Raw genomic sequence first — 13,591 nt, 5'->3', positions numbered from 1 at the left:
AAGGCTAAACGTGACCTTTCAGTCTCTTTAAGACCATTGGCTCTGTTTACTCCGTAAGGTATAGGTATAGACGTGATTATATGTAGCTTTGCATGTATGTTGTAATTAATTATACCTAATTACAAAGCCGTCACAATTGCCTATTACAAAATAACAATAACAGTGTCAAAAAACAAACGAAATGAGTCCATAATCATTGACACCGGTGACCTCTAACACAGATAACAAATCTTCCTCACTATGGCTCCGATCAATAAACGTCAAAGCACAAAAGAATTTGTAACAGTTATAAAAACCACTGATTAGATAAATAATAACAGATTTAGCGCTCAGAGAAACTAATTTAAGCTTACAATCCTCAGCAATGCGCGTACGCCACTGTCAACGAACCATAGATCTATTGATAAACAGAAAACCAACAAACATAACCTATAAATTAAAAAAAATGCCTGTAAATCTTGTTGCGACAGCAATAAAGTCTGTAATACAGTTTGAACAAATGCCAACATGTCTAAAACAGTGTGGTAATAGTACACTCTCTATTTAAAGTCTATAATTTGATTATAGTTATCGCGATGGAGCTGTCAATCGATATTAGACGACGCCATCTTGACAGGCGCGCAGCCAATCGTAAATGAATTGGGATGATTTTTTTAAATTGTTGAGAATCTTATCCTACTAATCCTACTACTATTATAAAGGCGAAAGTTTGTATGGATGTATGGATGTTTGTTACTCTTTCACGCAAAAACTACTGAACCGATTACCATGAAATTTGGTATGTAGGTAGCTGAAGACCCAGAATAACACATAGGCTACTTTTTATCCCAGAGTTCCCGCGGGATTGATAGGGTTTCCATGCGGACGAAGTCGCGGGCGGCCTCTAGTAATATATTAAATGCGAAAGTTTGTGAGTATGACAGGATGTCAGTATGGATGTTTGTTACTCTTTCACGCAAAAATTACTGAACCGATTACGATGAAATTTGGTATGTAGGTAGCTGAAGACCCAGAATAACATATAGGCTACTTTTTATCCCGGAGTTCCCGCGGGATTGATAGAGTTTCCATGCGGACGCATTCGCGGGCGGCGTCTAGTATGTATATAAAATTCTCGTATCACAATGTTCGTTCCCGTACTCCTCTGAAACGGCTTGACCGATTCTCATGAAATTTTGTGAGCAAATTGAGTAGGTCTGAGAATCGCCAACATCTATTTTTCATATCCCTTAGTGATAAGGGTTGTTCACCCTTAACATTTTTATGGCAAAACAACGTTTGCCGGGACAGTTAGTTTATATATATTATTGAGTGACTGACTGACAGACCACGCACAGCCCAAACCGCTGCTCCTTATGTGGACTAGAAGTGCTACATACATACATATAATCACGTCTATATCCCTTGCGGGGTAGACAAAGCCAACAGTCTTGAAAAGACTTATAGGCCACGTTAAGCTATTTGGCTTTACGATAGAATTGAGATTCAAATAGTGTCACTGTTACAGTTAATACTAGTTTTTAGATAGAACGCGTTTTCCCTAGTTAGAACTAGTTTTTACTAAATGCCTTTGTTAAAACTAGAATTAACTAATGCTCAAAATTAAATATCAGTTAAAACTAGTTCTTACTAGACAACACGCGTTTTACCGAAGAGAGCTAGTTAAAACTGTTCCGAACAAGGTCAAAAAGGTGTCTCTGCAAGAAAAATGATTGCCTTTGTAACACAAAGTGCCACGATAGTTTGTCTTGTAATAAAAAGTAGATCCTCATCCTTTTTATAAATTTAAGATTGTTTAATTTTTATATTGTATGACAGAGTTGAGAGGAATGAGTGTCTTAAACCACTCAGTGTGCGAGCGCATTGAGAGGTTTAAGATTGAGAAAGGTTTATCCTGACACAAGCACTCGAATCCTCATATAAGGATTTCAGTGCTCGTATTAAGAGACTGCTCACCCCATGCATAGAAAATGCTGACCACAATTCATTCCTCTCAATTATACTTGTCTTACACTAAAGGAACATTTTAGGGCACATCGACATGAAGTAGTTGCCAAGGATAATACTGTGTGTTCTGTTACACAAACATAAAATTTTAAAAAGGAAATTTTTTAAGTAACTTTGGTTAGCATACAATATAAAAATTAAACAATCTAAAATTTATAAAAAGGATGAGGATCTTCTTGTTATTACAAGACAAACTATCGTGGCACTTTGAGTTACAAAGGCAACCATTTTTATTGCAGAGACACCTTTTTGACATCATCCTTTCTTGCATACGCAGCGCACAAATCCTTGGCCTGTTCCTATGGCTGCTTCCTTAGCAACAGTTCTCAAAGGTAAATTTGTATTCGGAACATCTACTTCAAGCAAATATTTTGCTATGCACTTGTTGAATTCTGACCTGAAAATCAAATAAAAATAGTCATCTTTTATCTAATCGCGATATAATTATATGTTAAAACAACTAAGTAATACATAGTTAAATACCTGCAATATAATTTTAACTGGAACAGTTTTATCTGGCTCTCTATGGAAAAACGCGTGTTGTCTAGTAAGAACTAGTTTTAACTAATGCATTAGTTAATTCTAGTTTTAACAAAGGCATTAAGTAAAAACTAGTTCTAACTAGGGAAAACGCGTTCTATCTAAAAACTAGTTTTAACTGTAACATCACTATTGGAGTATCGTTAAGGTAAGTAAGGTTGCTAGCCCATCGCCTAAAAGAAGAATCCCAAGTTTATAGTCCTACCTCTTATTCGCCTTTTACGACATCCATGGGAAAGAGATGGAGTGGTCCTATTTTTTTTTCTATTGGTGTCAGGAACTACACGGCAAGAAGTGCTCTAAGGGAATATTTCCCGAAATTCCGACGAAAGTTCGGTTTTCTTTTGTTTTAGGCAGGCGGAGTCGCGGGCGCTCTCTTTCATTCAAGTTACCACATGTGTTCCCCTGAATAGGTTGTGGAGGGTACATGGGAGTCGCTTCGTGTAAAAACAACTTCGTGTAATAGATTATCACCTAAATATACCCGTATGTAACGACAGATAACGACGACTGACGATAAATTAATTTTAATTTACACTAAATGACACCTGTCATTTCTGTCATCATACGAAATCTATAATGAGTTGAAGGTTTTATTATTTGCCAAACAATTTTGTGCTTTATTCTCTGAATAGTAAGTGCTATGTTATTTTTGTGAAAGGAAGAATTAAGCTTGACATCTTACGAGGAAGTCTTCCAAGATCTAATGATATTAATTAATGTTTTGATTGTATCAAAGAAAGTGATAGTTTTACAATTGGGATAAGTAACGTATTTAAATACGGATAATTTAAATACTGCCGTGTGGTTCCCGGCACTTGAGAATAGGTCTCTCCATCTCATTCCCAATTGTGTCGTAAAAGGCGACTAAGAAATAGGCTTATAAACTTTGTATTCTTCTTTTAGGCGATGGGCTACGACGAGATTATATGTATTTATGTATGTAATCTCATCGCCTTATAAAGAAGACTCCCAAGTTTATAAAGGAAGTTAATAAAATACCTTAACCTTGATTGACATTTGCTACTAGCGCAGGAAGAGAGTATACTTACATACATAATATAATATAAAATAATAAATGAATACAGAAAGATATCCTTATGCAACGTACATACATACATACATACATAAAATCACGCCTCTTTCCCGGAGGGGTAGGCAGAGCCTACCTCTTTCCACTTGCCACGATCTCTGCACACTTCCATCGCTTCATCCACTTTTATAACTCTCTTCATGCAAGCTCGGCGGTTTTAGGTACTCTTGACCTGACCTCAGTACCTACACTTTGTTTTTTATTCGCTACTAATTCAGCATGGAAGTTTTAAATGAATAAATATTTGCAGAACAGATTACACAGATTGAGTTAGCCTCGAAGTATCATTTCTATCACCGTAAGTTTATCTATTAACATTGACTTTTTACATTGAAACAAACTAAATCATTAAAACGAAATGCCACCAATTATTTTTCAACCATCACAAAGCCGAACCACATCACCAAAACATCTGTCAAATTTGAAACAAAGCGAACTATTACGTAATAAATTAATATTTAATGATGGGCCAAATTATCTTTTATAAAATAGCCAGGAACTAAATTATATTTATATAAATGGGGAACGCCTTAAGAATCAGGGTGCTCGTTTCCATTTCTCAAGGTATCTACGTCACGATTTTTGAAACGCAATGGCGGGCAACAAATTCAAATTCAAAATTTTTATTCATTATTACAGGATACTTCATATCGCTTAAAAATTGTCAAAACGTTTGGTTTCACAACATTGGTTGACGTCAAATAAATTATTTAAAACTAAGTTTACTGCAGCGGCAGTAAACTTAGTTTTAAATAATTTATATTTTTTTTGGAAGCGTCCAAGGCGTCAGTGCAGAAAGTGAAGAAAATGCTGCTGTGCAGTTTGTTACCACTTCTTGGTAACAAACTGCACTGCAGCATTTTCTTCAACCCTAGTCGCCTGTTACTTTGATCAAACTAAGACGTCCTGGAGAAAGGCGACTACGTTGCATGAAGAGAGTAATTAATGTGAATGAAGTAAAAAATAATAATAATATCTAAATGTTTTATTTCTCACCAAAAAATAATATACATTACATTGCAATGCAGTAAAACAAAGGTACAGATAGATTATGGTGGGCTGATACCTGAACTAGGATGGTTCCTGTATCTCAGGTTATCATGAATGAAGTATGTAGGTAAAGAGGCAAGTTAAAGATAATGTAGTCTATGCTTACTTATGTCTTGTCTTACGGGAAAGGTACGGTTTTCTTTAAACATGTATGATGCTGCAAAAACTAATCAAGATTGGGTTACCCCCAAGAATTGGCCATGGGGTCACTCCTAGATTGATTTGCAGTGTAGATTGTTCCGCCGCTTCTTCTACACATGCGCTTTGAAAGCGGTAGTAGTTATAATTAGATTAAAGTTGTGTGACGTCAATAAGTGATACCTTGTATCCAATTTTGAAAATAAATCTATTCAATTCTATTATATTTCATACGCTGACCGAATGGGTACATACATACCATCACGCCTGTTTCCCATTGGGGTAGGCAGAGACTTTGGAATTCCACTTGCTACGATCCTTAATCTCCCGCTTCCTCTACACTCATTACTCGTTTCATGCATATTCGACGATTACGGGTACTCCTAATATCTCCCTTTTTCAAGAATGGGTCATCTTCATCATCATCATTTCAGCCGTGCGTCGACAACTAGGCCTTCCTCAAGGTTTAGTTGACAGCTCGTCATTTTACGTATTTCGGCATTATCCGGGGCCTATCAGTTTTTTCAAGACTGGTGGCTCTGTCTTCCCCGCTAGGGATATAGACGTGATCAACACATGCATGTAATAGGTGCTAAAATATAAAAGAGAGGATACGGCTTGTTCAATCTCGTGTAATCTTCCTCCAGGCTAATCCTGGTCAGGTCCTGCCTTTTGACCTCTCTGAAGAGGAACCCGCTGTGTGCTTTTTGACCATGATTCTGGATTGGATGAGTCAGGTTTTAACACGATGCGACTCCCGTCTGACCTCCGCAACCTTTCCAGGGGAACATAACCCACGGTCATGATAAAAAATGTACTATCTGAATGTGCCAATATCCCCTTAATCTACATCACGGAAAGAGATAAAGTGGCTCTAGTCTAAAATACCACACCGCGTGTCCAATCTCGTGTGACGTCGAACAATGGACACAAGCCGGCGTCATCCTACTTAACCAGCCCCGCTGATGGGATAAGTGGGTGTTTAAAACCCCATTTCGGGGGTAATTTCACCAAATACGCCCCTTACGCTTTCGTGTCGAAAAATGAACTATAATAACCTCTCCTAATACTTGAGTTCATATGGTTGTAGAGTAGACATTAACTTTATGTGCTCTATTTACAAATATTCTATTAATTTGGGTCAATTTACATATGTGTATAACTATCGATGATAAGTTTTGAGCCGTTGATCTGATTAGTATGAAATTAGGTAAAAATTACACAGATTGAATTAGACTCGAAGAATGTTCGATACTTTTGTCTCGAGATACTAACTCGAATTGACATTGCTCTGAGATTTACACTTTATCAATTCCAAAAAGGTTGAATGGTTTGTAAGATAATATTGATAATGTTAAAAGAAGTCTTATTATTTTAACATCACAGTATTATCTTGTTAGAACAGAATTTTCTTATTGAATGGTATTTTATAATGACGACTATATTATAGATAAAAAGATTAGTGAATGTGATTCAATTAATTACCATGTCAATTCTATGACATCACCTTCATTGTTCTAACACAAAAGTGCAACAAGAAAATTGAGCTTTACGTCTTAAGATACAAAAAGACGAGTTAAGTCTTTTTGAAATCCACCACACTTGGTAGTTTGAGTAATCAAAATTAATAGGGCGTTTTGGTCATATGAACGGAAAGTAAAAAAAAACCGTTTTTCTAGATTGTTCTAAACGGTATTCGTTGCGTGTGGCTTAAATAGTGTGGTACCGTCAATTTTGTACTTAAATGCTTGTTATTACTACTTCTTTGTAAGTATTTTCCGTCTTTTCTCTCCTGAGAGAGTAATAAGTAGTAAGACATACTCTTATTACGATTTTGCTGACATCCACCGAGCACAACTCGGTCGCCCAGGTACTTATTTGCAAAAATACTGTTTTGCAAGTAAGTTATTGTTTGTACTGTTAGTATAATACGCCAAAGAAGCTTTGGCAGATTATACTAAAGAACCTTAATGTAAAGTAAGTTCATTCATTTTTAAACTTAAATAGTAATAACGGCTACTCATTCCCTTGATTGCACCAAAAGCTTCGGAAATTTCAGTCATTAAAATGACAACATTTGAAAAATAAAACAAGTAGGTAATGATCTTTGTCTTCTTAAATTTAAGAGGTAACTCTTGTCGCTGGAGTTAAGTGAGGCGTCCTCCATTCATATCTTTTCTATGTTAATTTTTTAATTTTTTGGTCTGTTGTAACGTTTACTTTTTGCTTTATTTGATAAAAATATTATATTCTTTGTCTTTCCCTTCGTCTCTTTCCGTTAATTTATTCTTTTGAGTTCTAAAAAAATCGTCGCGTCGGGTCAAATGGCCTTTTATTATCTCTCATTTTCTATTTAAAACGACAAAATGGTTTTTGTAAAGAGCTATAAATTTTTTTCTGAAACAGAACAGGACGTGGCCTTTAATTTTTTTAAATTCTATCTACCCCGCAAGAGATGTAGACGTGATAATACGTCATGGTAAGAATACATACTTACATATATTTATATAGGTATTGTGATTCTTATATAGAATTCCAAAATCCGGTACAAAATTGTCACACCGATCTTCAAAATCTAACCCGACCGTTGTATGCTTTCCTCAAACTCTTATGTGTGTATATTGTGTACTTACACACACAATATGTGTGTGTGTGTGTGTAAGCGAGAACAACTTGTTTGCTCAGAGATTTAATACACGGTAAATTTCTTCGTGTTACCTGAACACTGGGGAGTAAGTGCAGAAAGGCGCAAATGAATATTTGGGAATTTTCCCGCCATCTGTCAAATTCCCGCAACTGAGAAAAATGAATAAGATTTTTTTTTTTAAATGAAAATTATTGGTCAATTATAAAAAAAATATAATTTCTTCAGAGTTTAATTTGTCGAAAACTGTTTCTCGATCAAGTCCGGCAACGAACAAAGAAACGCTCCCTCCATTTTATATCAAAATTTCGCCTCAACATGAAAAGCAGCTCGTCTAAATACCAAATAAACCGATGATCATCGGTTGGTTTGTCATTTAGACAAGTTGCTTGGTACCTTCTGAGGTCTTTCATGGAGGCAACTAATTTATTACTTACAGGAAATTAGTTCTGTAACGTATGTTTAGATAATTATGCCGGGATGTTAAATAAAATACTGTGTTGGTAAAAATAAAGAAAAACTATAATAAAAAACTTACATCATAAAAAATAATCCTATCTTATTGCGTCTTAAATCATTGTTGTGAAAATTAACAATTGACAATCACCATTTTTCTTTTATTAAAAATTAACTTTTTTCTTTGCGGCCAGTACGCTATACAATTTTAAACAACCTACGTTGCATAATTGAAGATTTAGATGAAATGAGCGATATTGAAGATGGATGGAAGGAATTTAAAGAAAGAATTGTGAAAGTAGCTGTTGAAGTGTGTGGTGTAAGTAGAAGAAGGAAAGGAAAAAATCACAAAAATGCGTGGATGAGTAAAGATGTGCAAGAACTTGTGCGATTAAAGAAGAAAGCATGGCTGGATTTGTTAGCAGCAAAAGCTAACTTAAGAATGCAAGAGGTTATAGATGAAGATGTGAATGAAGCACGTAAGGAATATAAGAAAATGAAAGATTTGGTTAAGAAAGCTGTGATTAGAAAGAAAGAAGAGTATAAAGAGGATTTTGATAAAAGGCTATCGGAAGACTTTCAGTCAAATCTGAAAGTATTCTGGAAATCCGTAAGGTCAGCCCGAGGAAATACTATAACCAGAGAGCTGACTAGGATCAGATGCCAGGATGGTAGCGTTGTGAAAGGAGAAGAATGTGTACTAAAGATATGGAAGGACTATTTTGAAAGTTTATTTGAAAAAAAGGAAGGAAATAAGAAAGATTTCTGCTATAGCGAAGAAAAAGAGAATGAGATGGAAGGCGAAATTGAAATGTTCGAAATTGTGGAAGCACTTAAGAGTATGAAAGCGGGAAAGGCTGCTGGGTGTGATAGAGTGTCGGTCGAGATGCTTAAAGCAGGAAAAGGCGTAGTAGCTAGTCAGTTGTACTGCCTTTTCAATTTGTGTTGGAGAAGCGGCCGAGTACCAAAAGATTGGTGTAAGGCTGTTATCGTGCCACTTTACAAAGGAAAAGGGTCACAGCTGGACTGCAAAAATTATCGTGGTATAAGCCTGCTAAGCGTCGTCGGCAAATTGTATGCTAAGGTATTGATTTATTAATCAATACCTAATAATATAATAGAGTCAGGAATGAAACTGATGACAAAATATGGGATGCTCAAGCGGGATTTCGAAAGGGAATGGGATGTACTGATCAGGTCTTTTCCTTGCGGTGCATAGCCGAAAAGTTTTTGGCCAAGAGTCAAAAAGTCTATTGCACATTCGTAGATCTGGAAAAGGCCTATGACAGAGTTGAGAGGAATGAATTGTGGTCAGCACTTTCTATGCATGGGGTGAGCAGTCTCTTAATACGAGCACTGAAATCCTTATATGAGGATTCGAGTGCTTGTGTCAGGATAAACGGAGCGCACACTGAGTGGTTTAAGATTGAGAAAGGCGTTAGGCAAGGATGTGTTGCGTCACCGTGGCTGTTCAACCTATTTATGGATAGCTGTTTGACAGATTTGAAAGAGTCTAAAAGTGGATTAAGGATGAATGAGTTACTCGTCAAATGTCTGCTCTATGCCGACGATCAGGTTATACTGGCGTCATCAGCGGAGGAGTTACAGGAGATGGTAAACTGTATGCATGAAGCTTTAAAAGAGAAAGGAATGAAAGTGAACGTAAGTAAAAGTAAAACACTGGTTTTTGAAATGGAGAAAGAAATGACAGCATGTAATATTTTGATTGGAGGAGAAAAAGTGGAGCAAGTGAAAGAGTTTGTATATCTAGGATCAAAGTTTACATCAGATGGCAAGTATGATAGTGATATTGAAAGGAGAGTGAACGCGGGGAACATGGTGAATGGAGCTTTGCATGCCTTTATGAGCAGTCAGAAACTATCCAAAAAGGCTCGACTGGCTGTGCACAGGGGCGTGTTGGTCCCGACATTAATGTATGGGAGTGAAAGTTGGGTATGGCAAAAGAAACATGAAAGCAGAATAAATGCAGTGGAAATGAGAGCGTTAAGGAGTATGATGGGTGTGAAATTGAGTGACAGGATAAGGAACAGCGTGATAAGGGAATGTTGTGATGTGAAAGAAGATGTAGTTACAGGAATAGAAAAGGGTATGTTAAGATGGTTCGGTCATGTGGAGAGGATGAATGAAAGCAGGTTGACTAAGCAGATATACAAGGAGAGTGTGGAGGGAAAGGTCGGAGTGGGAAGACCTAGACGAACGTATCTTGATCAAATTAAGGACGTCCTGGTAAAGGGTCAGGTCAAAAGTACCCGAAACCGCCGAGCTTGTATGAAGAGAGTTATGAATGTGGACGAAGCGAAAGAAGTATGCAGAGATCGTGGCAAGTGGAAAGAGGTAGTCTCTGCCTACCCCTCCGGGAAAGAGGCGTGATTTTATGTATGTATGTATGTACGTTGCATAAGGATATCTTTCTGTATTCATTTATTTAGGCGTAGTTGTTTCTTGGCTATGGTTTTTGTTAATTCTTAAAAAAATTCTGGTGGTGCTGATTTGTACAGTTACCATTTGGTCCTTACCTGGAACTGTGTCTTTCTTTATAGGTTTAATGACTTTTTTTTCAAAGTCTTCGGTATTGGCGATTCTCAATGGGTTGGTCCTATTTTTTTGAAGGTCCGTTATCTAATTAGTTTTCTTACGGGCTTACGCTTTCTTCATCCGTACAGAATTGTGAATTTTACTACGTCCATTCAACTTCTTATCTTTGACCAAGATGTTTTTTTTTTTTATATTTCGTCGAGCTTCAGTTACGTTTTTAGATATTTGAAACAGTGTCTTTTTTAGGTTCGCCAATACGATTATATTGCTCTCTTATTTTGTTCTGATACTTCATAGTGAATTTGTGGTGACATCTATACTATAGTCGAAACAGCCAATCACGCGACGCTATCAGCCAATTACAGGGGAGACTCTTAATCGCGCAAGCAAAGATTACACCAATTGAATCATATATACAACCTCCGCCACAACATCGTCTGACGCGTGGTTCCCCAGGCATAACACAAAGAGCACAAAGTCTGGCGGAAGGTCTCCCCTTTGGTGGCAGTCGAGCCCCGCTACATATTCTTTTGTTTATTCTCGTAACTATAGTTTTTATTGTTTTATTGTATGATTCTTTTCTCCTTTCTATTTGGAAAAGGTTGACATTCGTTTATTACCCCATATTATTTAAGACGCCGCTTCAGAGGACATCGCCGAGCCGATCCGTCACTCCACGTATAGCTCTTGTTCATATCGCATGTTGTCGCGTTTCTATATTAAACATTAATTATTATATTTTTCTATTTCATTTTGTTAGATGGTTGTGAAAGTAAACTTAAATTCGAGGAATCACATGCCTTCTACAATGTAAACAGTTGCCATTTGTAAAGTACGTGATAATGTGGTCTATTTGAGATTCCTTCTGCCCTGATGTCCAAGTGGTTTGCATGTACATTTAGTATGTCTCCCTCAATGCCGTGTGGTTCCTGGCATCAATTGAAAAAGAATAAGACTTACTACCAAGTCTTCCCCATGCATGTCGTAAAAGGCGACTAAGGGATAGGTTTATATGTCTACTAGAGATTCTTCTTTAAAGCGATGGGCTAGCAACCTATCACTATTTGAATCTCAATTCTATCACTAAGCTGAACGTGGCATTTCAGTATTTTGAAGACTGTTGGCCCTGTCTATCCGGCAAGGGACATATACATGATTAAGTACATGTTATGTTATGTTAATAAAAAAAAACTAAGCGTTAAAAACTAAGATCTCAGTTGCACCTTTTTCCCTCAGCACGACTTAATTGGATATATCATAGGCGTCTGTTTGCGCATGCCAATTGATTGCAACTTAACAACATGCCAGCAAATTGCCAAGCCGACAGACAGGGAGAGCACTACTCCAAAATGCACCTTTGTGCTTGAGAGTGAAAGTGACAAGCGTATTCTGCGAGCTACATCTAAAACAGAACGGACGGAGTAATGGCGATGTAGCGACGCAGTGGCGAACGCAAAATATTTATTTTAAAAGACTGATTATTTTCGTTTAAGGGGGTGACTGATGTTGCGGAGAAAATATTACTTATTTTGTTGTTTTTTTTTCTTTGTTGGAATTTTTAATTGCCTTTAATAAGCGATGTAAAATAAGTCTTTGCCGTTCAGAATGGTTCAAGCAAATGACATATCTGCATTTAATGGAGTCAAATAAGTAATTGCATAATACAAACCCAGGTATTGTACAATAACTTTTGTAAAAAGGAAACCGCCTCCAATCAATGTACTCCTTTTTGGTAATCGGTTAAATTTCTGTAAACATATCTACACTTTCCTGAAAACCGCATCAAAATCGGTCAAGCGAACGCGAGATAATCGCGGACAAACTTAATTACATACATACAGGTTAAACTAAGAACTGCCTTTTTTTCGTAGGCGGTTAAAAATAACAATGATTTGGTTCGCTCCAATTTATTTATTCTTCCTCTTGTATCCAGATGTAGGGACGAACGACCAGGATGGTGGTTGATTTTTGAAGAGAAGAAGTGGGAAGATGATGTAAATAAATATTAAAAGACCCAGGTCAATTAGAAAACGTTATGTTACCTCCATGAACCTTTTGGTTAGATGGTGCGCCGAAAAGGTCGCTTTAAAAATATATATAATACACTAGAGGCCGCCCGCGACTTCGTCCGCATGGAAACCCTATCAATCCCGCGGGAACTCCGGGATAAAAAGTAGCCTTTATATTATTCTGGGTCTTCAGCTACCTACATGCAAAATTTCATCGTAATCGGTTCAGTAGTTTTTGCGTCAAAGAGTAACAAACTTCCATACTTATATCCTGACGTACTCACAAACTTTCGCATTTATAATATTAGTAGGATTTAAAGTGCGTCGTCACCTTAAAAGAATGTTTGTAAAGCAAGACAGTACTACATAATTTGGCATACACAAGACAAGGACAAAACATAATATTGACGGAGGAAAAAGGACGAAGAACCACATCATAACCAGTGATTATTTCAGTTTAAAAGCGTTTAATTTAAGCTCAAAATCAAAGATTTAAGCGTTCCGGGGAAAATCACAATTTATAACGATGAATTGACCAATAAAATGTTAATTTTAATAATTATCCATTATGCGTAGGTATGTACTTATGTCAAAGTTTATTGCATTTTTGATCTGTTAAAACGTGTTATTTGTTTATTGGATTTTGTGTTTCTTGACTCAGCTAATAGTTATTACGTTCGTTAGTGTAGTAATTTTACTATTGCAATTTGTTATTTAAGTAAGTACTTATGCTTTTTCAAATTGGAATTTTGATTAATTTTTGAAAAGAAAATAATCTATTAAGACAAACTTACACATATTTTAAGGGAGACATACATATACCTACATAAAGTCATGTCTATATCCCTTGCGGGGTGCACAGAACCAACAGTCTTGAAAAGACGTGCGCGTATAATACCTGTAAATAGTACAATAATGCAAAGCGGGAGTTATAAATTCAGGTAAATAGAAATATAAGGTAAAGCTTGAAAAGAATGTCGTAAAAGGCGACTTATGGCACATTCGTTTAGTGCAAGGATTCGCTTCCTGTACAAAAATAGACTTACCCAATCCAGGATCCCGGTTAAAAGACGCACCGTGGATATCGTAAAAGGCGAC

This window comes from Amyelois transitella, chromosome 23 (assembly GCF_032362555.1).
Source record: "Amyelois transitella isolate CPQ chromosome 23, ilAmyTran1.1, whole genome shotgun sequence".
Lineage (NCBI taxonomy): Eukaryota > Metazoa > Arthropoda > Insecta > Lepidoptera > Pyralidae > Amyelois > Amyelois transitella.
This window is presented reverse-complemented; position numbering follows the sequence as displayed.